Below are 18,299 nucleotides of genomic sequence, written 5' to 3' on the forward strand. Positions count from 1 at the left end.
CGACAAAACAGTACGAATCGGCAGGTGAATTCTGAAATACGTACCGCCTATTGTTGTGTAGGAGTGTAGAGTTCCAAATTTGATTTGTAACCACGAATTTATTCCTTAGTCGTCTCGTCTCGTCTCGTCTCGTCTCGTCCCGCAGACGTTTGTCGTGCTTGCGCTGTCATATGGACCACGACCCGAGCGGCAGCGAGCGGCAGTCGAGCAAAGTCGGGACAAGTCGGGACGGGGACCGGGACAGGGATAGGAATGGTGCGAATGCACTGCAAACTACGCAGACACCTGGTGTGAGGCGAGGCGAGGCGAGGAAGCCCACATCGCTACCAGTGGGCCCTCCAGCACGACACTGGCGCACCCCGCACAGGCCCTCCGCTGAACACCAGGGACAAAATGCGTCCTCCGCTAGTGTCGAAGGCTGCACGCGCCCAGCGAATGACAGGGGGTGCAACGAGCAGCAGTGCGTCTCACACACGCGGCGGTGCGCCCGCCAATTCGGCCGTCACTCTGCTGGGACGCCGGGCGCGCCTCCCCGCGCCGTCCTCGAGGAACTGGCGGTTGCGGAAGGAAGCGCTTTCGTCAAATGCGGCCGAAAACTAACATTTTGTGTGTTGGGAGAAAAGCCGAACGCGAATTCTGCCGTGCTCCTACATTAGATGAGCGCCAACGGCCATACCATGATGAATACACCGGTTCTCGTCCGATCACCGAAGTTAAGCATCATCGGGCCCGGCTAGTACTTGGATGGGTGACCGCCTGGGAAACCCGGGTGCTGTTGGCTCCCTTCCTGTTATGTTTTTTGTTATGTCGCCAGCCCAATTTTCAAACTACCTTTCTGTTGTGACAAAGATGCTTCCTTAAGCCTTTTAAACTACTGTAATGGTACGAAAATGCAGTAATTAACTCAGTTTGAGAGAGAATGTGCTAACCACGTTTGCCAAGAAGACTTTGAAAACGACAAAACAGTACGAATCGGCAGGTGAATTCTGAAATACGTACCGCCTATTGTTGTGTAGGAGTGTAGAGTTCCAAATTTGATTTGTAACCACGAATTTATTCCTTAGTCGTCTCGTCTCGTCTCGTCTCGTCTCGTCCCGCAGACGTTTGTCGTGCTTGCGCTGTCATATGGACCACGACCCGAGCGGCAGCGAGCGGCAGTCGAGCAAAGTCGGGACAAGTCGGGACGGGGACAGGGACAGGGATAGGAATGGTGCGAATGCACTGCAAACTACGCAGACACCTGGTGTGAGGCGAGGCGAGGCGAGGAAGCCCACATCGCTACCAGTGGTCCCTCCAGCACGACACTGGCGCACCCCGCACAGGCCCTCCGCTGAGCACCAGGGACAAGATGCGTCCTCCGCTAGTGTCGAAGGCTGCACGCGCCCAGCGAATGACAGGGGGTGCAACGAGCAGCAGTGCGTCTCACACACGCGGCGGTGCGCCCGTCAATTCGGCCGTCACTCTGCTGGGACGCCGGGCGCGCCTCCCCGCGCCGTCCTCGAGGAACTGGCGGTTGCGGAAGGAAGCGCTTTCGTCAAATGCGGCCGAAAACTAACATTTTGTGTGTTGGGAGAAAAGCCGAACGCGAATTCTGCCGTGCTCCTACATTAGATGAGCGCCAACGGCCATACCATGATGAATACACCGGTTCTCGTCCGATCACCGAAGTTAAGCATCATCGGGCCCGGCTAGTACTTGGATGGGTGACCGCCTGGGAAACCCGGGTGCTGTTGGCTCCCTTCCTGTTATGTTTTTTGTTATGTCGCCAGCCCAATTTTCAAACTACCTTTCTGTTGTGACAAAGATGCTTCCTTAAGCCTTTTAAACTACTGTAATGGTACGAAAATGCAGTAATTAACTCAGTTTGAGGGAGAATGTGCTAACCACGTTTGCCAAGAAGACTTTGAAAACGACAAAACAGTACGAATCGGCAGGTGAATTCTGAAATACGTACCGCCTATTGTTGTGTAGGAGTGTAGAGTTCCAAATTTGATTTGTAACCACGAATTTATTCCTTAGTCGTCTCGTCTCGTCTCGTCTCGTCTCGTCCCGCAGACGTTTGTCGTGCTTGCGCTGTCATATGGACCACGACCCGAGCGGCAGCGAGCGGCAGTCGAGCAAAGTCGGGACAAGTCGGGACGGGGACCGGGACAGGGATAGGAATGGTGCGAATGCACTGCAAACTACGCAGACACCTGGTGTGAGGCGAGGCGAGGCGAGGAAGCCCACATCGCTACCAGTGGGCCCTCCAGCACGACACTGGCGCACCCCGCACAGGCCCTCCGCTGAGCACCAGGGACAAGATGCGTCCTCCGCTAGTGTCGAAGGCTGCACGCGCCCAGCGAATGACAGGGGGTGCAACGAGCAGCAGTGCGTCTCACACACGCGGCGGTGCGCCCGCCAATTCGGCCGTCACTCTGCTGGGACGCCGGGCGCGCCTCCCCGCGCCGTCCTCGAGGAACTGGCGGTTGCGGAAGGAAGCGCTTTCGTCAAATGCGGCCGAAAACTAACATTTTGTGTGTTGGGAGAAAAGCCGAACGCGAATTCTGCCGTGCTCCTACATTAGATGAGCGCCAACGGCCATACCATGATGAATACACCGGTTCTCGTCCGATCACCGAAGTTAAGCATCATCGGGCCCGGCTAGTACTTGGATGGGTGACCGCCTGGGAAACCCGGGTGCTGTTGGCTCTTTTCCTGTTATGTTTTTTGTTATGTCGCCAGCCCAATTTTCAAACTACCTTTCTGTTGTGACAAAGATGCTTCCTTAAGCCTTTTAAACTACTGTAATGGTACGAAAATGCAGTAATTAACTCAGTTTGAGGGAGAATGTGCTAACCACGTTTGCCAAGAAGACTTTGAAAACGACAAAACAGTACGAATCGGCAGGTGAATTCTGAAATACGTACCGCCTATTGTTGTGTAGGAGTGTAGAGTTCCAAATTTGATTTGTAACCACGAATTTATTCCTTAGTCGTCTCGTCTCGTCTCGTCTCGTCTCGTCCCGCAGACGTTTGTCGTGCTTGCGCTGTCATATGGACCACGACCCGAGCGGCAGCGAGCGGCAGTCGAGCAAAGTCGGGACAAGTCGGGACGGGGACCGGGACAGGGATAGGAATGGTGCGAATGCACTGCAAACTACGCAGACACCTGGTGTGAGGCGAGGCGAGGCGAGGAAGCCCACATCGCTACCAGTGGGCCCTCCAGCACGACACTGGCGCACCCCGCACAGGCCCTCCGCTGAGCACCAGGGACAAGATGCGTCCTCCGCTAGTGTCGAAGGCTGCACGCGCCCAGCGAATGACAGGGGGTGCAACGAGCAGCAGTGCGTCTCACACACGCGGCGGTGCGCCCGCCAATTCGGCCGTCACTCTGCTGGGACGCCGGGCGCGCCTCCCCGCGCCGTCCTCGAGGAACTGGCGGTTGCGGAAGGAAGCGCTTTCGTCAAATGCGGCCGAAAACTAACATTTTGTGTGTTGGGAGAAAAGCCGAACGCGAATTCTGCCGTGCTCCTACATTAGATGAGCGCCAACGGCCATACCATGATGAATACACCGGTTCTCGTCCGATCACCGAAGTTAAGCATCATCGGGCCCGGCTAGTACTTGGATGGGTGACCGCCTGGGAAACCCGGGTGCTGTTGGCTCTTTTCCTGTTATGTTTTTTGTTATGTCGCCAGCCCAATTTTCAAACTACCTTTCTGTTGTGACAAAGATGCTTCCTTAAGCCTTTTAAACTACTGTAATGGTACGAAAATGCAGTAATTAACTCAGTTTGAGAGAGAATGTGCTAACCACGTTTGCCAAGAAGACTTTGAAAACGACAAAACAGTACGAATCGGCAGGTGAATTCTGAAATACGTACCGCCTATTGTTGTGTAGGAGTGTAGAGTTCCAAATTTGATTTGTAACCACGAATTTATTCCTTAGTCGTCTCGTCTCGTCTCGTCTCGTCTCGTCCCGCAGACGTTTGTCGTGCTTGCGCTGTCATATGGACCACGACCCGAGCGGCAGCGAGCGGCAGTCGAGCAAAGTCGGGACAAGTCGGGACGGGGACCGGGACAGGGATAGGAATGGTGCGAATGCACTGCAAACTACGCAGACACCTGGTGTGAGGCGAGGCGAGGCGAGGAAGCCCACATCGCTACCAGTGGGCCCTCCAGCACGACACTGGCCCACCCCGCACAGGCCCTCCGCTGAACACCAGGGACAAAATGCGTCCTCCGCTAGTGTCGAAGGCTGCACGCGCCCAGCGAATGACAGGGGGTGCAACGAGCAGCAGTGCGTCTCACACACGCGGCGGTGCGCCCGCCAATTCGGCCGTCACTCTGCTGGGACGCCGGGCGCGCCTCCCCGCGCCGTCCTCGAGGAACTGGCGGTTGCGGAAGGAAGCGCTTTCGTCAAATGCGGCCGAAAACTAACATTTTGTGTGTTGGGAGAAAAGCCGAACGCGAATTCTGCCGTGCTCCTACATTAGATGAGGGCCAACGGCCATACCATGATGAATACACCGGTTCTCGTCCGATCACCGAAGTTAAGCATCATCGGGCCCGGCTAGTACTTGGATGGGTGACCGCCTGGGAAACCCGGGTGCTGTTGGCTCCCTTCCTGTTAAGTTTTTTGTTATGTCGCCAGCCCAATTTTCAAACTACCTTTCTGTTGTGACAAAGATGCTTCCTTAAGCCTTTTAAACTACTGTAATGGTACGAAAATGCAGTAATTAACTCAGTTTGAGGGAGAATGTGCTAACCACGTTTGCCAAGAAGACTTTGAAAACGACAAAACAGTACGAATCGGCAGGTGAATTCTGAAATACGTACCGCCTATTGTTTTGTAGGAGTGTAGAGTTCCAAATTTGATTTGTAACCACGAATTTATTCCTTAGTCGTCTCGTCTCGTCTCGTCTCGTCTCGTCCCGCAGACGTTTGTCGTGCTTGCGCTGTCATATGGACCACGACCCGAGCGGCAGCGAGCGGCAGTCGAGCAAAGTCGGGACAAGTCGGGACGGGGACAGGGACAGGGATAGGAATAGTGCGAATGCACTGCAAACTACGCAGACACCTGGTGTGAGGCGAGGCGAGGCGAGGAAGCCCACATCGCTATCAGTGGGCCCTCCAGCACGACACTGGCGCACCCCGCACAGGCCCTCCGCTGAACACCAGGGACAAGATGCGTCCTCCGCTAGTGTCGAAGGCTGCACGCGCCCAGCGAATGACAGGGGGTGCAACGAGCAGCAGTGCGTCTCACACACGCGGCGGTGCGCCCGCCAATTCGGCCGTCACTCTGCTGGGACGCCGGGCGCGCCTCCCCGCGCCGTCCTCGAGGAACTGGCGGTTGCGGAAGGAAGCGCTTTCGTCAAATGCGGCCGAAAACTAACATTTTGTGTGTTGGGAGAAAAGCCGAACGCGAATTCTGCCGTGCTCCTACATTAGATGAGCGCCAACGGCCATACCATGATGAATACACCGGTTCTCGTCCGATCACCGAAGTTAAGCATCATCGGGCCCGGCTAGTACTTGGATGGGTGACCGCCTGGGAAACCCGGGAGCTGTTGGCTCCCTTCCTGTTATGTTTTTTGTTATGTCGCCAGCCCAATTTTCAAACTACCTTTCTGTTGTGACAAAGATGCTTCCTTAAGCCTTTTAAACTACTGTAGTGGTACGAAAATGCAGTAATTAACTCAGTTTGAGGGAGAATGTGCTAACCACGTTTGCCAAGAAGACTTTGAAAACGACAAAACAGTACGAATCGGCAGGTGAATTCTGAAATACGTACCGCCTATTGTTGTGTAGGAGTGTAGAGTTCCAAATTTGATTTGTAACCACGAATTTATTCCTTAGTCGTCTCGTCTCGTCTCGTCCCGCAGACGTTTGTCGTGCTTGCGCTGTCATATGGACCACGACCCGAGCGGCAGCGAGCGGCAGTCGAGCAAAGTCGGGACAAGTCGGGACGGGGACAGGTACAGGGATAGGAATGGTGCGAATGCACTGCAAACTACGCAGACACCTGGTGTGAGGCGAGGCGAGGCGAGGAAGCCCACATCGCTACCAGTGGGCCCTCCAGCACGACACTGGCGCACCCCGCACAGGCCCTCCGCTGAGCACCAGGGACTAGATGCGTCCTCCGCTAGTGTCGAAGGCTGCACGCGCCCAGCGAATGACAGGGGGTGCAACGAGCAGCAGTGCGTCTCACACACGCGGCGGTGCGCCCGCCAATTCGGCCGTCACTCTGCTGGGACGCCGGGCGCGCCTCCCCGCGACGTCCTCGAGGAACTGGCGGTTGCGGAAGGAAGCGCTTTCGTCAAATGCGGCCGAAAACTAACATTTTGTGTGTTGGGAGAAAAGCGGAACGCGAATTCTGCCGTGCTCCTACATTAGATGAGCGCCAACGGCCATACCATGATGAATACACCGGTTCTCGTCCGATCACCGAAGTTAAGCATCATCGGGCCCGGCTAGTACTTGGATGGGTTACCGCCTGGGAAACCCGGGTGCTGTTGGCTCCATTCCTGTTTTTTTTTTTTTTTATGTCGCCAGCCCAATTTTCAAACTACCTTTCTGTTGTGACAAAGATGCTTCCTTAAGCCTTTTAAACTACTGTAATGGTACGAAAATGCAGTAATTAACTCAGTTTGAGGGAGAATGTGCTAACCAAGTTTGCCAAGAAGACTTTGAAAACGACAAAACAGTACGAATCGGCAGGTGATTTCTGAAATACGTCACCGCCTATTGTTGTGTAGGAGTGTAGAGTTCCAAATTTGATTTGTAACCACGAATTTATTCCTTAGTCGTCTCGTCTCGTCTCGTCTCGTCTCGTCCCGCAGACGTTTGTCGTGCTTGCGCTGTCATATGGACCACGACCCGAGCGGCAGCGAGCGGCAGTCGAGCAAATCGGGACAAGTCGGGACGGGGACAGGGACAGGGATAGGAATGGTGCGAATGCACTGCAAACTACGCAGACACCTGGTGTGAGGCGAGGCGAGGCGAGGAAGCCCACATCGCTACCAGTGGGCCCTCCAGCACGACACTGGCGCACCCCGCACAGGCCCTCCGCAGAACACCAGGGACAAGATGCGTCCTCCGCTAGTGTCGAAGGCTGCACGCGCCCAGCGAATGACAGGGGGTGCAACGAGCAGCAGTGCGTCTCACACACGCGGCGGTGCGCCCGCCAATTCGGTCGTCACTCTGCTGGGACGCCGGGCGCGCCTCCCCGCGCCGTCCTCGAGGAACTGGCGGTTGCGGAAGGAAGCGCTTTCGTCAAATGCGGCCGAAAACTAACATTTTGTGTGTTGGGAGAAAAGCCGAACGCGAATTCTGCCGTGCTCCTACATTAGATGAGGGCCAACGGCCATACCATGATGAATACACCGGTTCTCGTCCGATCACCGAAGTTAAGCATCATCGGGCCCGGCTAGTACTTGGATGGGTGACCGCCTGGGAAACCCGGGTGCTGTTGGCTCCCTTCCTGTTATGTTTTTTGTTATGTCGCCAGCCCAATTTTCAAACTACCTTTCTGTTGTGACAAAGATGCTTCCTTAAGCCTTTTAAACTACTGTAATGGTACGAAAATGCAGTAATTAACTCAGTTTGAGGGAGAATGTGCTAACCACGTTTGCCAAGAAGACTTTGAAAACGACAAAACAGTACGAATCGGCAGGTGAATTCTGAAATACGTACCGCCTATTGTTGTGTAGGAGTGTGGAGTTCCAAATTTGATTTGTAACCACGAATTTATTCCTTAGTCGTCTCGTCTCGTCTCGTCTCGTCTCGTCCCGCAGACGTTTGTCGTGCTTGCGCTGTCATATGGACCACGACCCGAGCGGCAGCGAGCGGCAGTCGAGCAAAGTCGGGACAAGTCGGGACGGGGACAGGGACAGGGATAGGAATGGTGCGAATGCACTGCAAACTACGCAGACACCTGGTGTGAGGCGAGGCGAGGCGAGGAAGCCCACATCGCTACCAGTGGGCCCTACAGCACGACACTGGCGCACCCCGCACAGGCCCTCCGCTGAGCACCAGGGACAAGATGCGTCCTCCGCTAGTGTCGAAGGCTGCACGCGCCCAGCGAATGACAGGGGGTGCAACGAGCAGCAGTGCGTCTCACACACGCGGCGGTGCGCCCGCCAATTCAGCCGTCACTCTGCTGGGACGCCGGGCGCGCCTCCCCGCGCCGTCCTCAAGGAACTGGCGGTTGCGGAAGGAAGCGCTTTCGTCAAATGCGGCCGAAAACTAACATTTTGTGTGTTGGGAGAAAAGCGGAACGCGAATTCTGCCGTGCTCCTACATTAGATGAGCGCCAACGGCCATACCATGATGAATACACCGGTTCTCGTCCGATCACCGAAGATAAGCATCATCGGGCCCGGCTAGTACTTCGATGGGTGACCGCCTGGGAAACCCGGGTGCTGTTGGCTCCCTTCCTGTTTTTTTTTGTTATGTCGCCAGTCCAATTTTCAAACTACCTTTCTGTTGTGACAAAGATGCTTCCTTAAGCCTTTTAAACTACTGTAATGGTACGAAAATGCAGTAATTAACTCAGTTTGAGGGAGAATGTGCTAACCACGTTTGCCAAGAAGACTTTGAAAACGACAAAACAGTACGAATCGGCAGGTGAATTCTGAAATACGTACCGCCTATTGTTTTGTAGGAGTGTAGAGTTCCAAATTTGATTTGTAACCACGAATTTATTCCTTAGTCGTCTCGTCTCGTCTCGTCTCGTCTCGTCCCGCAGACGTTTGTCGTGCTTGCGCTGTCATATGGACCACGACCCGAGCGGCAGCGAGCGGCAGTCGAGCAAAGTCGGGACAAGTCGGGACGGGGACAGGGACAGGGATAGGAATAGTGCGAATGCACTGCAAACTACGCAGACACCTGGTGTGAGGCGAGGCGAGGCGAGGAAGCCCACATCGCTATCAGTGGGCCCTCCAGCACGACACTGGCACACCCCGCACAGGCCCTCCGCTGAACACCAGGGACAAGATGCGTCCTCCGCTAGTGTCGAAGGCTGCACGCGCCCAGCGAATGACAGGGGGTGCAACGAGCAGCAGTGCGTCTCACACACGCGGCGGTGCGCCCGCCAATTCGGTCGTCACTCTGCTGGGACGCCGGGCGCGCCTCCCCGCGCCGTCCTCGAGGAACTGGCGGTTGCGGAAGGAAGCGCTTTCGTCAAATGCGGCCGAAAACTAACATTTTGTGTGTTGGGAGAAAAGCCGAACGCGAATTCTGCCGTGCTCCTACATTAGATGAGCGCCAACGGCCATACCATGATGAATACACCGGTTCTCGTCCGATCACCGAAGTTAAGCATCATCGGGCCCGGCTAGTACTTGGATGGGTGACCGCCTGGGAAACCCGGGAGCTGTTGGCTCCCTTCCTGTTATGTTTTTTGTTATGTCGCCAGCCCAATTTTCAAACTACCTTTCTGTTGTGACAAAGATGCTTCCTTAAGCCTTTTAAACTACTGTAATGGTACGAAAATGCAGTAATTAACTCAGTTTGAGGGAGAATGTGCTAACCACGTTTGCCAAGAAGACTTTGAAAACGACAAAACAGTACGAATCGGCAGGTGAATTCTGAAATACGTACCGCCTATTGTTGTGTAGGAGTGTAGAGTTCCAAATTTGATTTGTAACCACGAATTTATTCCTTAGTCGTCTCGTCTCGTCTCGTCCCGCAGACGTTTGTCGTGCTTGCGCTGTCATATGGACCACGACCCGAGCGGCAGCGAGCGGCAGTCGAGCAAAGTCGGGACAAGTCGGGACGGGGACAGGGACAGGGATAGGAATGGTGCGAATGCACTGCAAACTACGCAGACACCTGGTGTGAGGCGAGGCGAGGCGAGGAAGCCCACATCGCTACCAGTGGGCCCTCCAGCACGACACTGGCGCACCCCGCACAGGCCCTCCGCAGAACACCAGGGACAAGATGCGTCCTCCGCTAGTGTCGAAGGCTGCACGCGCCCAGCGAATGACAGGGGGTGCAACGAGCAGCAGTGCGTCTCACACACGCGGCGGTGCGCCCGCCAATTCGGTCGTCACTCTGCTGGGACGCCGGGCGCGCCTCCCCGCGCCGTCCTCGAGGAACTGGCGGTTGCGGAAGGAAGCGCTTTCGTCAAATGCGGCCGAAAACTAACATTTTGTGTGTTGGGAGAAAAGCCGAACGCGAATTCTGCCGTGCTCCTACATTAGATGAGGGCCAACGGCCATACCATGATGAATACACCGGTTCTCGTCCGATCACCGAAGTTAAGCATCATCGGGCCCGGCTAGTACTTGGATGGGTGACCGCCTGGGAAACCCGGGTGCTGTTGGCTCCCTTCCTGTTATGTTTTTTGTTATGTCGCCAGCCCAATTTTCAAACTACCTTTCTGTTGTGACAAAGATGCTTCCTTAAGCCTTTTAAACTACTGTAATGGTACGAAAATGCAGTAATTAACTCAGTTTGAGGGAGAATGTGCTAACCACGTTTGCCAAGAAGACTTTGAAAACGACAAAACAGTACGAATCGGCAGGTGAATTCTGAAATACGTACCGCCTATTGTTGTGTAGGAGTGTGGAGTTCCAAATTTGATTTGTAACCACGAATTTATTCCTTAGTCGTCTCGTCTCGTCTCGTCTCGTCTCGTCCCGCAGACGTTTGTCGTGCTTGCGCTGTCATATGGACCACGACCCGAGCGGCAGCGAGCGGCAGTCGAGCAAAGTCGGGACAAGTCGGGACGGGGACAGGGACAGGGATAGGAATGGTGCGAATGCACTGCAAACTACGCAGACACCTGGTGTGAGGCGAGGCGAGGCGAGGAAGCCCACATCGCTACCAGTGGGCCCTACAGCACGACACTGGCGCACCCCGCACAGGCCCTCCGCTGAGCACCAGGGACAAGATGCGTCCTCCGCTAGTGTCGAAGGCTGCACGCGCCCAGCGAATGACAGGGGGTGCAACGAGCAGCAGTGCGTCTCACACACGCGGCGGTGCGCCCGCCAATTCAGCCGTCACTCTGCTGGGACGCCGGGCGCGCCTCCCCGCGCCGTCCTCAAGGAACTGGCGGTTGCGGAAGGAAGCGCTTTCGTCAAATGCGGCCGAAAACTAACATTTTGTGTGTTGGGAGAAAAGCGGAACGCGAATTCTGCCGTGCTCCTACATTAGATGAGCGCCAACGGCCATACCATGATGAATACACCGGTTCTCGTCCGATCACCGAAGATAAGCATCATCGGGCCCGGCTAGTACTTCGATGGGTGACCGCCTGGGAAACCCGGGTGCTGTTGGCTCCCTTCCTGTTTTTTTTTGTTATGTCGCCAGTCCAATTTTCAAACTACCTTTCTGTTGTGACAAAGATGCTTCCTTAAGCCTTTTAAACTACTGTAATGGTACGAAAATGCAGTAATTAACTCAGTTTGAGGGAGAATGTGCTAACCACGTTTGCCAAGAAGACTTTGAAAACGACAAAACAGTACGAATCGGCAGGTGAATTCTGAAATACGTACCGCCTATTGTTTTGTAGGAGTGTAGAGTTCCAAATTTGATTTGTAACCACGAATTTATTCCTTAGTCGTCTCGTCTCGTCTCGTCTCGTCTCGTCCCGCAGACGTTTGTCGTGCTTGCGCTGTCATATGGACCACGACCCGAGCGGCAGCGAGCGGCAGTCGAGCAAAGTCGGGACAAGTCGGGACGGGGACAGGGACAGGGATAGGAATAGTGCGAATGCACTGCAAACTACGCAGACACCTGGTGTGAGGCGAGGCGAGGCGAGGAAGCCCACATCGCTATCAGTGGGCCCTCCAGCACGACACTGGCACACCCCGCACAGGCCCTCCGCTGAACACCAGGGACAAGATGCGTCCTCCGCTAGTGTCGAAGGCTGCACGCGCCCAGCGAATGACAGGGGGTGCAACGAGCAGCAGTGCGTCTCACACACGCGGCGGTGCGCCCGCCAATTCGGTCGTCACTCTGCTGGGACGCCGGGCGCGCCTCCCCGCGCCGTCCTCGAGGAACTGGCGGTTGCGGAAGGAAGCGCTTTCGTCAAATGCGGCCGAAAACTAACATTTTGTGTGTTGGGAGAAAAGCCGAACGCGAATTCTGCCGTGCTCCTACATTAGATGAGCGCCAACGGCCATACCATGATGAATACACCGGTTCTCGTCCGATCACCGAAGTTAAGCATCATCGGGCCCGGCTAGTACTTGGATGGGTGACCGCCTGGGAAACCCGGGAGCTGTTGGCTCCCTTCCTGTTATGTTTTTTGTTATGTCGCCAGCCCAATTTTCAAACTACCTTTCTGTTGTGACAAAGATGCTTCCTTAAGCCTTTTAAACTACTGTAATGGTACGAAAATGCAGTAATTAACTCAGTTTGAGGGAGAATGTGCTAACCACGTTTGCCAAGAAGACTTTGAAAACGACAAAACAGTACGAATCGGCAGGTGAATTCTGAAATACGTACCGCCTATTGTTGTGTAGGAGTGTAGAGTTCCAAATTTGATTTGTAACCACGAATTTATTCCTTAGTCGTCTCGTCTCGTCTCGTCCCGCAGACGTTTGTCGTGCTTGCGCTGTCATATGGACCACGACCCGAGCGGCAGCGAGCGGCAGTCGAGCAAAGTCGGGACAAGTCGGGACGGGGACAGGGACAGGGATAGGAATGGTGCGAATGCACTGCAAACTACGCAGACACCTGGTGTGAGGCGAGGCGAGGCGAGGAAGCCCACATCGCTACCAGTGGGCCCTCCAGCACGACACTGGCGCACCCCGCACAGGCCCTCCGCTGAGCACCAGGGACTAGATGCGTCCTCCGCTAGTGTCGAAGGCTGCACGCGCCCAGCGAATGACAGGGGGTGCAACGAGCAGCAGTGCGTCTCACACACGCGGCGGTGCGCCCGCCAATTCGGCCGTCACTCTGCTGGGACGCCGGGCGCGCCTCCCCGCGCCGTCCTCGAGGAACTGGCGGTTGCGGAAGGAAGCGCTTTCGTCAAATGCGGCCGAAAACTAACATTTTGTGTGTTGGGAGAAAAGCGGAACGCGAATTCTGCCGTGCTCCTACATTAGATGAGCGCCAACGGCCATACCATGATGAATACACCGGTTCTCGTCCGATCACCGAAGATAAGCATCATCGGGCCCGGCTAGTACTTGGATGGGTGACCGCCTGGGAAACCCGGGTGCTGTTGGCTCCATTCCTGTTTTTTTTTTTTTTTTATGTCGCCAGCCCAATTTTCAAACTACCTTTCTTTTGTGACAAAGATGCTTCCTTAAGCCTTTTAAACTACTGTAATGGTACGAAAATGCAGTAATTAACTCAGTTTGAGGGAGAATGTGCTAACCAAGTTTGCCAAGAAGACTTTGAAAACGACAAAACAGTACGAATCGGCAGGTGATTTCTGAAATACGTCACCGCCTATTGTTGTGTAGGAGTGTAGAGTTCCAAATTTGATTTGTAACCACGAATTTATTCCTTAGTCGTCTCGTCTCGTCTCGTCTCGTCTCGTCCCGCAGACGTTTGTCGTGCTTGCGCTGTCATATGGACCACGACCCGAGCGGCAGCGAGCGGCAGTCGAGCAAAGTCGGGACAAGTCGGGACGGGGACAGGGACAGGGATAGGAATGGTGCGAATGCACTGCAAACTACGCAGACACCTGGTGTGAGGCGAGGCGAGGCGAGGAAGCCCACATCGCTACCAGTGGGCCCTCCAGCACGACACTGGCGCACCCCGCACAGGCCCTCCGCAGAACACCAGGGACAAGATGCGTCCTCCGCTAGTGTCGAAGGCTGCACGCGCCCAGCGAATGACAGGGGGTGCAACGAGCAGCAGTGCGTCTCATACACGCGGCGGTGCGCCCGCCAATTCGGTCGTCACTCTGCTGGGACGCCGGGCGCGCCTCCCCGCGCCGTCCTCGAGGAACTGGCGGTTGCGGAAGGAAGCGCTTTCGTCAAATGCGGCCGAAAACTAACATTTTGTGTGTTGGGAGAAAAGCCGAACGCGAATTCTGCCGTGCTCCTACATTAGATGAGGGCCAACGGCCATACCATGATGAATACACCGGTTCTCGTCCGATCACCGAAGTTAAGCATCATCGGGCCCGGCTAGTACTTGGATGGGTGACCGCCTGGGAAACCCGGGTGCTGTTGGCTCCCTTCCTGTTATGTTTTTTGTTATGTCGCCAACCCAATTTTCAAACTACCTTTCTGTTGTGACAAAGATGCTTCCTTAAGCCTTTTAAACTACTGTAATGGTACGAAAATGCAGTAATTAACTCAGTTTGAGGGAGAATGTGCTAACCACGTTTGCCAAGAAGACTTTGAAAACGACAAAACAGTACGAATCGGCAGGTGAATTCTGAAATACGTACCGCCTATTGTTGTGTAGGAGTGTGGAGTTCCAAATTTGATTTGTAACCACGAATTTATTCCTTAGTCGTCTCGTCTCGTCTCGTCTCGTCTCGTCCCGCAGACGTTTGTCGTGCTTGCGCTGTCATATGGACCACGACCCGAGCGGCAGCGAGCGGCAGTCGAGCAAAGTCGGGACAAGTCGGGACGGGGACAGGGACAGGGATAGGAATGGTGCGAATGCACTGCAAACTACGCAGACACCTGGTGTGAGGCGAGGCGAGGCGAGGAAGCCCACATCGCTACCAGTGGGCCCTACAGCACGACACTGGCGCACCCCGCACAGGCCCTCCGCTGAGCACCAGGGACAAGATGCGTCCTCCGCTAGTGTCGAAGGCTGCACGCGCCCAGCGAATGACAGGGGGTGCAACGAGCAGCAGTGCGTCTCACACACGCGGCGGTGCGCCCGCCAATTCAGCCGTCACTCTGCTGGGACGCCGGGCGCGCCTCCCCGCGCCGTCCTCAAGGAACTGGCGGTTGCGGAAGGAAGCGCTTTCGTCAAATGCGGCCGAAAACTAACATTTTGTGTGTTGGGAGAAAAGCGGAACGCGAATTCTGCCGTGCTCCTACATTAGATGAGCGCCAACGGCCATACCATGATGAATACACCGGTTCTCGTCCGATCACCGAAGATAAGCATCATCGGGCCCGGCTAGTACTTCGATGGGTGACCGCCTGGGAAACCCGGGTGCTGTTGGCTCCCTTCCTGTTTTTTTCTGTTATGTCGCCAGTCCAATTTTCAAACTACCTTTCTGTTGTGACAAAGATGCTTCCTTAAGCCTTTTAAACTACTGTAATGGTACGAAAATGCAGTAATTAACTCAGTTTGAGGGAGAATGAGCTAACCAAGTTTGCCAAGAAGACTTTGAAAACGACAAAACAGTACGAATCGGCAGGTGATTTCTGAAATACGTCACCGCCTATTGTTGTGTAGGAGTGTAGAGTTCCAAATTTGATTTGTAACCACGAATTTATTCCTTAGTCGTCTCGTCTCGTCTCGTCTCGTCTCGTCCCGCAGACGTTTGTCGTGCTTGCGCTGTCATATGGACCACGACCCGAGCGGCAGCGAGCGGCAGTCGAGCAAAGTCGGGACAAGTCGGGACGGGGACAGGGACAGGGATAGGAATAGTGCGAATGCACTGCAAACTACGCAGACACCTGGTGTGAGGCGAGGCGAGGCGAGGAAGCCCACATCGCTACCAGTGGGCCCTCCAGCACGACACTGGCGCACCCCGCACAGGCCCTCCGCAGAACACCAGGGACAAGATGCGTCCTCCGCTAGTGTCGAAGGCTGCACGCGCCCAGCGAATGACAGGGGGTGCAACGAGCAGCAGTGCGTCTCACACACGCGGCGGTGCGCCCGCCAATTCGGTCGTCACTCTGCTGGGACGCCGGGCGCGCCTCCCCGCGCCGTCCTCGAGGAACTGGCGGTTGCGGAAGGAAGCGCTTTCGTCAAATGCGGCCGAAAACTAACATTTTGTGTGTTGGGAGAAAAGCCGAACGCGAATTCTGCCGTGCTCCTACATTAGATGAGGGCCAACGGCCATACCATGATGAATACACCGGTTCTCGTCCGATCACCGAAGTTAAGCATCATCGGGCCCGGCTAGTACTTGGATGGGTGACCGCCTGGGAAACCCGGGTGCTGTTGGCTCCCTTCCTGTTATGTTTTTTGTTATGTCGCCAGCCCAATTTTCAAACTACCTTTCTGTTGTGACAAAGATGCTTCCTTAAGCCTTTTAAACTACTGTAATGGTACGAAAATGCAGTAATTAACTCAGTTTGAGGGAGAATGTGCTAACCACGTTTGCCAAGAAGACTTTGAAAACGACAAAACAGTACGAATCGGCAGGTGAATTCTGAAATACGTACCGCCTATTGTTGTGTAGGAGTGTGGAGTTCCAAATTTGATTTGTAACCACGAATTTATTCCTTAGTCGTCTCGTCTCGTCTCGTCTCGTCTCGTCCCGCAGACGTTTGTCGTGCTTGCGCTGTCATATGGACCACGACCCGAGCGGCAGCGAGCGGCAGTCGAGCAAAGTCGGGACAAGTCGGGACGGGGACAGGGACAGGGATAGGAATGGTGCGAATGCACTGCAAACTACGCAGACACCTGGTGTGAGGCGAGGCGAGGCGAGGAAGCCCACATCGCTACCAGTGGGCCCTACAGCACGACACTGGCGCACCCCGCACAGGCCCTCCGCTGAGCACCAGGGACAAGATGCGTCCTCCGCTAGTGTCGAAGGCTGCACGCGCCCAGCGAATGACAGGGGGTGCAACGAGCAGCAGTGCGTCTCACACACGCGGCGGTGCGCCCGCCAATTCAGCCGTCACTCTGCTGGGACGCCGGGCGCGCCTCCCCGCGCCGTCCTCAAGGAACTGGCGGTTGCGGAAGGAAGCGCTTTCGTCAAATGCGGCCGAAAACTAACATTTTGTGTGTTGGGAGAAAAGCGGAACGCGAATTCTGCCGTGCTCCTACATTAGATGAGCGCCAACGGCCATACCATGATGAATACACCGGTTCTCGTCCGATCACCGAAGATAAGCATCATCGGGCCCGGCTAGTACTTCGATGGGTGACCGCCTGGGAAACCCGGGTGCTGTTGGCTCCCTTCCTGTTTTTTTTTGTTATGTCGCCAGTCCAATTTTCAAACTACCTTTCTGTTGTGACAAAGATGCTTCCTTAAGCCTTTTAAACTACTGTAATGGTACGAAAATGCAGTAATTAACTCAGTTTGAGGGAGAATGAGCTAACCAAGTTTGCCAAGAAGACTTTGAAAACGACAAAACAGTACGAATCGGCAGGTGATTTCTGAAATACGTCACCGCCTATTGTTGTGTAGGAGTGTAGAGTTCCAAATTTGATTTGTAACCACGAATTTATTCCTTAGTCGTCTCGTCTCGTCTCGTCTCGTCTCGTCCCGCAGACGTTTGTCGTGCTTGCGCTGTCATATGGACCACGACCCGAGCGGCAGCGAGCGGCAGTCGAGCAAAGTCGGGACAAGTCGGGACGGGGACAGGGACAGGGATAGGAATAGTGCGAATGCACTGCAAACTACGCAGACACCTGGTGTGAGGCGAGGCGAGGCGAGGAAGCCCACATCGCTACCAGTGGGCCCTCCAGCACGACACTGGCGCACCCCGCACAGGCCCTCCGCAGAACACCAGGGACAAGATGCGTCCTCCGCTAGTGTCGAAGGCTGCACGCGCCCAGCGAATGACAGGGGGTGCAACGAGCAGCAGTGCGTCTCACACACGCGGCGGTGCGCCCGCCAATTCGGTCGTCACTCTGCTGGGACGCCGGGCGCGCCTCCCCGCGCCGTCCTCGAGGAACTGGCGGTTGCGGAAGGAAGCGCTTTCGTCAAATGCGGCCGAAAACTAACATTTTGTGTGTTGGGAGAAAAGCCGAACGCGAATTCTGCCGTGCTCCTACATTAGATGAGGGCCAACGGCCATACCATGATGAATACACCGGTTCTCGTCCGATCACCGAAGTTAAGCATCATCGGGCCCGGCTAGTACTTGGATGGGTGACCGCCTGGGAAACCCGGGTGCTGTTGGCTCCCTTCCTGTTATGTTTTTTGTTATGTCGCCAGCCCAATTTTCAAACTACCTTTCTGTTGTGACAAAGATGCTTCCTTAAGCCTTTTAAACTACTGTAATGGTACGAAAATGCAGTAATTAACTCAGTTTGAGGGAGAATGTGCTAACCACGTTTGCCAAGAAGACTTTGAAAACGACAAAACAGTACGAATCGGCAGGTGAATTCTGAAATACGTACCGCCTATTGTTGTGTAGGAGTGTGGAGTTCCAAATTTGATTTGTAACCACGAATTTATTCCTTAGTCGTCTCGTCTCGTCTCGTCTCGTCTCGTCCCGCAGACGTTTGTCGTGCTTGCGCTGTCATATGGACCACGACCCGA

The 18,299-nt window shown here is 54.9% G+C and overlaps 19 non-coding genes across 19 annotated transcripts; all 19 read left to right on the forward strand.

Moving 5' to 3' along the window:
• The first annotated feature begins 662 nt into the window (after window positions 1–662).
• On the forward strand, window positions 663–781 carry LOC126140576 (5S ribosomal RNA). Its single transcript, XR_007529119.1, has one exon. It is a non-coding gene; the product is annotated as a 5S ribosomal RNA (ribosomal RNA).
• Window positions 782–1,617: 836 nt separating this feature from the next.
• Window positions 1,618–1,736, forward strand: LOC126140578 (5S ribosomal RNA). Its single transcript, XR_007529121.1, has one exon. It is a non-coding gene; the product is annotated as a 5S ribosomal RNA (ribosomal RNA).
• An 836-nt stretch (window positions 1,737–2,572) lies between these two features.
• On the forward strand, window positions 2,573–2,691 carry LOC126140579 (5S ribosomal RNA). The gene has a single exon (XR_007529122.1). It is a non-coding gene; the product is annotated as a 5S ribosomal RNA (ribosomal RNA).
• Window positions 2,692–3,527: 836 nt separating this feature from the next.
• LOC126140580 (5S ribosomal RNA) lies at window positions 3,528–3,646 on the forward strand. The gene has a single exon (XR_007529123.1). It is a non-coding gene; the product is annotated as a 5S ribosomal RNA (ribosomal RNA).
• An 836-nt stretch (window positions 3,647–4,482) lies between these two features.
• Window positions 4,483–4,601, forward strand: LOC126140581 (5S ribosomal RNA). Its single transcript, XR_007529124.1, has one exon. It is a non-coding gene; the product is annotated as a 5S ribosomal RNA (ribosomal RNA).
• Window positions 4,602–5,437: 836 nt separating this feature from the next.
• On the forward strand, window positions 5,438–5,556 carry LOC126140842 (5S ribosomal RNA). The gene has a single exon (XR_007529360.1). It is a non-coding gene; the product is annotated as a 5S ribosomal RNA (ribosomal RNA).
• Window positions 5,557–6,382: 826 nt separating this feature from the next.
• Window positions 6,383–6,501, forward strand: LOC126140770 (5S ribosomal RNA). The gene has a single exon (XR_007529295.1). It is a non-coding gene; the product is annotated as a 5S ribosomal RNA (ribosomal RNA).
• Window positions 6,502–7,338: 837 nt separating this feature from the next.
• Window positions 7,339–7,457, forward strand: LOC126140582 (5S ribosomal RNA). The gene has a single exon (XR_007529125.1). It is a non-coding gene; the product is annotated as a 5S ribosomal RNA (ribosomal RNA).
• An 836-nt stretch (window positions 7,458–8,293) lies between these two features.
• LOC126140911 (5S ribosomal RNA) lies at window positions 8,294–8,412 on the forward strand. Its single transcript, XR_007529422.1, has one exon. It is a non-coding gene; the product is annotated as a 5S ribosomal RNA (ribosomal RNA).
• Window positions 8,413–9,246: 834 nt separating this feature from the next.
• LOC126140843 (5S ribosomal RNA) lies at window positions 9,247–9,365 on the forward strand. The gene has a single exon (XR_007529361.1). It is a non-coding gene; the product is annotated as a 5S ribosomal RNA (ribosomal RNA).
• An 826-nt stretch (window positions 9,366–10,191) lies between these two features.
• LOC126140584 (5S ribosomal RNA) lies at window positions 10,192–10,310 on the forward strand. Its single transcript, XR_007529126.1, has one exon. It is a non-coding gene; the product is annotated as a 5S ribosomal RNA (ribosomal RNA).
• An 836-nt stretch (window positions 10,311–11,146) lies between these two features.
• Window positions 11,147–11,265, forward strand: LOC126140912 (5S ribosomal RNA). Its single transcript, XR_007529423.1, has one exon. It is a non-coding gene; the product is annotated as a 5S ribosomal RNA (ribosomal RNA).
• Window positions 11,266–12,099: 834 nt separating this feature from the next.
• LOC126140844 (5S ribosomal RNA) lies at window positions 12,100–12,218 on the forward strand. Its single transcript, XR_007529362.1, has one exon. It is a non-coding gene; the product is annotated as a 5S ribosomal RNA (ribosomal RNA).
• An 826-nt stretch (window positions 12,219–13,044) lies between these two features.
• Window positions 13,045–13,163, forward strand: LOC126140772 (5S ribosomal RNA). Its single transcript, XR_007529296.1, has one exon. It is a non-coding gene; the product is annotated as a 5S ribosomal RNA (ribosomal RNA).
• An 839-nt stretch (window positions 13,164–14,002) lies between these two features.
• Window positions 14,003–14,121, forward strand: LOC126140585 (5S ribosomal RNA). Its single transcript, XR_007529127.1, has one exon. It is a non-coding gene; the product is annotated as a 5S ribosomal RNA (ribosomal RNA).
• Window positions 14,122–14,957: 836 nt separating this feature from the next.
• LOC126140913 (5S ribosomal RNA) lies at window positions 14,958–15,076 on the forward strand. Its single transcript, XR_007529424.1, has one exon. It is a non-coding gene; the product is annotated as a 5S ribosomal RNA (ribosomal RNA).
• An 835-nt stretch (window positions 15,077–15,911) lies between these two features.
• Window positions 15,912–16,030, forward strand: LOC126140586 (5S ribosomal RNA). The gene has a single exon (XR_007529128.1). It is a non-coding gene; the product is annotated as a 5S ribosomal RNA (ribosomal RNA).
• An 836-nt stretch (window positions 16,031–16,866) lies between these two features.
• LOC126140914 (5S ribosomal RNA) lies at window positions 16,867–16,985 on the forward strand. Its single transcript, XR_007529425.1, has one exon. It is a non-coding gene; the product is annotated as a 5S ribosomal RNA (ribosomal RNA).
• An 835-nt stretch (window positions 16,986–17,820) lies between these two features.
• Window positions 17,821–17,939, forward strand: LOC126140587 (5S ribosomal RNA). The gene has a single exon (XR_007529129.1). It is a non-coding gene; the product is annotated as a 5S ribosomal RNA (ribosomal RNA).
• Window positions 17,940–18,299: the final 360 nt, after the last annotated feature.

The sequence above is a fragment of the Schistocerca cancellata genome, unplaced genomic scaffold (genome assembly GCF_023864275.1).
Source record: "Schistocerca cancellata isolate TAMUIC-IGC-003103 unplaced genomic scaffold, iqSchCanc2.1 HiC_scaffold_705, whole genome shotgun sequence".
Taxonomy (NCBI): domain Eukaryota; kingdom Metazoa; phylum Arthropoda; class Insecta; order Orthoptera; family Acrididae; genus Schistocerca; species Schistocerca cancellata.